This window comes from Ochotona curzoniae, unplaced genomic scaffold (assembly GCF_017591425.1).
Source record: "Ochotona curzoniae isolate NIBS_2020 unplaced genomic scaffold, NIBS_Ocur_1.0 contig_3520, whole genome shotgun sequence".
NCBI lineage: Eukaryota > Metazoa > Chordata > Mammalia > Lagomorpha > Ochotonidae > Ochotona > Ochotona curzoniae.
Genome location: NW_024465894.1, coordinates 372,297 through 377,255, shown reverse-complemented (window position 1 = coordinate 377,255; position 4,959 = coordinate 372,297).

Sequence of the window (4,959 nt, the reverse complement as noted above, 5' to 3'; positions counted from 1 at the left end):
CCCAGCCATTTCCCAGCCTCCTGCCTGCTGTCTACACACGCGATGCTACCTTGGCATACATTTCGGTTCTTACTCTGATTGCTTTTTCTTCTCAACCTAAAAGTCAAAATCTAGGCTAGAAACTGCATTTGCCCTAACAATTGCAGTGACTGCAGAACCCCAGACTTGCCTGTATAGTCCATGTCCAAGGTTGCACAGTGACACTGAGACAAGAGAGCCATGTTTATGAATTATCTCTATGAGGTTGACATCTGCCAGAGAGTCGCAAATGACCTAAAACGGGGCAGGGTGCTTATTTAAGTGTGGCGTTCAGCTGTTCCTGATAATCCAAGAGTTGAGTGCTTGGTACTTGGTTTTAGTTTTTGTTTTCATTTTGTTTGAAAGGCAGAGGGAGTGTCAGAGACATCTGCTGCTTCACTTCCCAAATGCCCAGAACAGCTGGGCCGCCATGTGGGTGACAGCACCCCAAGTGCTTGGGACAGCATCCACAGTCTGCCATGCGCATTCACAGGAAGCTGGGTCAGAAGCAGAGCCTTCCAGTGTGGGATGTGAGCATCCCAGAGTCAGCCACTCCTTCGAACACCAGCCCAAGTGCCCAGTGTCTCAGCCACTCCTTCCAACAACAGCCCAAGTGCCCAGTGGTTGACACTGCCTGTCAAGAAGTTAGGTGACGGAAAGTTGGCATACGTAAAACAGTACAAAAGTGGGCAAAACCACACATGGCCACTTTGCCTTCCTGTGCATTTCTTAGTACTCCTGCAAGGGTGACACGATCAGACCCAGAACTGTTGAGCACCTGGGCCGAGAGCACGAAGATGACCTCACTGCAGTCGAGTTCTCTAGAACCTTCACACAGCCGGATGTTTCGAAAGCTCCCAGTTTCCCTTCATTGTCAATGCTTACAGTATTTGTGAACATAAAAAAATTCACTTGTCCTGAGACACAATTTTTTTTTTTAGGATTTATTTATTTTTATTGGAAAGGAAGATAAGATTTCCGGAGAGAAGGAGAGACAAAAGATCTTCTATCTGCTGATTCACTCCCCAAGTGGCCACAAGTGCCAGAGCTAAGCCAGTCTGAAACCAGGAGCCAGGAGCTTGCGGGTCTCCCACGTGGGTGCAGAGTCCCAAGGCTTTGGATCATCCTGTACTGCTTTCCCAGGCCACAAGCAGCGAGCTGGATGGGAAGTGAAGCCGCCGAGGTTAAAAACTGTGCCCATAGGATCCTGGTACTTGCAAGGTAAGGATTCAGCCAGTTGAACCATTGTACCTGACGCAGACACAATTTCAGCAACCCATCTAAAACAATTTCCCACGGCTGTCACTTGCAAAGGTTGTTGGGGGGTCACATACCAGACTGAAGAGCCAAGCCCCTCACTCCTAAAGCACTACGTTAGATGCCTGTGTAGGAGTTAATGTGTGTAACTTTAGGGCCAAATCCTCTTGTGTCTTAGTTTTCTGATCCATGTTGACTTCCCTAGAAAAATAATGACGTGTAAATTGCATCATTTTCCTGAACTTGGCTGCGGACCTCTCAAACTTGAGCTAGTGTGAGATCTCTTTTCCAGTGAACGTGTGTTCAGCGCTGGCTGCGTCACTTCACCTTGGGGCCTTGAGCAAGTATGCCCATCCTTCCTCTTTACTTTTTGTTACAGACTCAGATGTGTGCAGATGTATGCAGGTTGCCACAGGCCTGAGGACTGCTAACAGTTTCTTAGGAGGTGCTGGTTGCATGTGTCATGACCACTGAATTGTATACCCTGCATGGCACCTGCCTTGCATCTCCATAAAGCTGCTTAAAAAAAAAAAAATTGGGGAAAGAGGCTGCAGACTCGCTAACACTGAGCTCCTGATCCTGTCTTTCCCTTCAGTGAATTGTTACAAAGTGAAGCACAAGCATGTTATCCACAGGTGTCTCAGTATGTACCTCTCAAAGATAGGGACTTGGAAAGCACTCATCACCACATCATCCTACTGATGAACTTGAAGGTACAGGTGCAGTCTGCTCAGGTTCCCATCCACGTCACCTGTTCTGAATCCGAGTCCAAACAAGGCCTATGTGCGATGATTCAGTTCCACCTCTTGTCTTTTTTCTCACCGTTTTATTTTTTAAGAAACTGGGTTGTTTAATCAAACCTTTCTCTCTCCTTTTCTCCCTCTCTCCTTCCCATCAGTTTCTCATCCATGAAGCAGGAATAACATTAGTAGCTGTGTCTAAGAGTGCTGCTTGCATTGCTGGGCCACACTACCCGATCCTGGGAGCACTTGGTGGATAGCAGCTGGCGGTCACCTCCGGGTGACAGGTCTCTGGTTCTTGTCCCATGACTGCCCCACCTATACCAGGTCATTCTCTGGCAGACACATTCCACAGTAGCCAAGTCCCACACTGAGCAAGCCTGGCCTGCTGTCTGCTCACCACCTCCACCTGCACATCTCAGAAGGCAGGAGAACCTTACGCCCTATGTCCCAAAGACAAGTTGACCCCGAACAAGGTCAGGGAGACTTCCGGACTTCCCCTTGTGGGAACCCATCACTTCGGGGGAGCTGTGGCCAGGAGGCCAGCCTGGAGCACGTGCTCCAACTAGATTAACCACCTACCCAGGTACCAGGAAGGAAAGGGGTTCAGAAGGAGCACAACCCTACCCCTGGGGCCTCTCGGGATTGTTACACAGTTCGCCTTGGCTGATGACATTGGCTACATGCTCTTGGTAACTAGCCCAGAGCTGCTGAACTTCATTTAGCCAAAGACCACAGAGTCCTGGGGAAGCAGTGACCCATACAAAAAAAGTCCCTTATCAGACAGCCTCATGTTAAGAGCTGCTCCTTTTCCAGTGGTTTCCAGGCCCTTTAAAACAAGAAAAAGTGCATGCGTGTACCTCAGAGCTCCCATTTTAAGCATAACCGCGAGAGCCACTCTAGAAGCCCTGCTCTCCACGTGTTGCCATTGTCTACTCTCATCCTTTGGCTCCCCAAGTAAGAGATTAATCTTTGGTTTTGCATGCTCATTACTTAAAATTCTACGATTTCTTGGTATGCTACCAGATTTCCAAGCTTTCTTGTGGCTCCCGAGTCTTTGAGAGAGATGTTAGTCTTGTTGTAACAGCTGATTAAGTGGGAACTGCCGCTGTAGTAACCTAAACCTCAGCCTTGGTGCCGGCATCCCGTATGGTCACCGGTTTGAGTCCTGGCCGTTCTGCCCCCAATCCGGTCCCTGCTGAGGACAAGAGCAGACAGTGGAGGATGTCTTGGGCTCCTGCACCCATGCCGAAGATCTGGAGGACCTGGCTCTGGCTGTCGCAGCCATCTGGGGATAAACACAAGGGATAAATTTTTCCGTCTCTTTGTAAATCTGCTTTCTAAATAAGATAAAATAACTCTCTGGGCCTGGCATGATAGCCTAGTGGCTAAAGTCCTCTCCTTGCATATACCAGAATCCCATTTGGGCACTGGGTCTTGTTCTGGTTGCTCCACTTCCCTTCCAGCTCCCTGCTTATGGGCTTGGAAAGTGGTTGGGGATGGCCCCAGGCCTTGGGACCCTGTGCCCACATGGGAGACCCGGAAGAGGCTCCTGGCTCCTGGCTTCAGATCAGGTCACCTCTGTCTGTTGTGGCCACTAGGGAGTTAACCAGTGGATGGAAGATCTTTCTCTTTCTCCAGTCTGTAAGTCTGACTTCCCAATAAAATAAATAAATATTTAATAAATAAATAAAATAACTCTTTAGAAAGATTAATTAAGTGTAGGAAAGGAATGTTTGGATTGAATTCTGCCCTGTTAAATTTTTTCGGCCAGTAAGAATGTGAGTTGGAATTGGGCTTACTTTAGAGCCCACCCTTTGCAAAAAGAGCGGCAGCTGTGGTCCCGCTGAGGCCGTTGCAGCTGTGGCCCTGGGCCAGTGCAGCTGTGGCCCTGCTGAGCTGAGACCGTTGCAGCTGTGGCCCCGCTGAGGCCGTTGCAGCTGTGGCCCTGGGCCAGTGCAGCTGTGGCCCTGCTGAGCTGAGACCGTTGCAGCTGTGGCCCCGCTGAGGCCGTTGCAGCTGTGGCCCTGGGCCAGTGCAGCTGTGGCCCTGCTGAGCTGAGACCGTTGCAGCTGTGGCCCCGCTGAGGCCGTTGCAGCTGTGGCCCTGGGCCAGTGCAGCTGTGGCCCTGCTGAGCTGAGGCCGTTGCAGCTGTGGCCCCGCTGAGGCAGTTGCAGCTGTGGCCCCGCTGCGGCAGTTGCAGCTGTGGCCCTACTGAGGCCATTGCAGCTCTCCCAGCTGAGGCAACACCTCATCGCGCCCACTCACATGTGCTCCTTGCTACAGACCTGCTCGCTTCCCTTCAATGGGGTTTTCTGATTCTCGGCTTTTTTCTTCTTTCCCCTGGCACATTCATGAGGTTGTAGCCAAGCACAAGCCCTGTCTCCACATGGAAGGAGCCCCACCTTTTCTACTCTTTCCTCTGGGACATCTTCCCTGACTCTACTCTGTCCTGGGGCCCCTCTCCACAGAGCTCCACTCTGAACTTGTTAAGTCAGTGTGTTCTTTTATGGAGTTGCTATTCCCTCTTTGAGATCAGATGTCATCTGCCCCGGAAGTTAATTTACAACCATGACAGCATTTTTAAATGCAGGTGGTCCATTATTTTAATTGTCAAATCACATTGAGGCACACGCTCATGCTGACCACAGGAGATAAGACAGTAAGTGCTGTTAATGGCGATGGGGGAGCACCTATACGGTGGTACGCCCACATCACACATCAGGGGGCCTGGTAGGAGTCAGCCCCTCCCGCTGGAGGAGCTCCCGGCTTCGGCCCACTTCGGGTGATGGCTCAAGTGCTTGGGCCCTGCCATCCCGTGGAAGACCCCAATTGGACTACCGGCTCCTGGCTTTGGCCTGGCTGCAGGCATTTGGTGAGTAAAGCAGAAGGTCTCTATCTTTCTGCTTCTCTGCCTTTCAAAAAAAACAAAAATTAATGAACT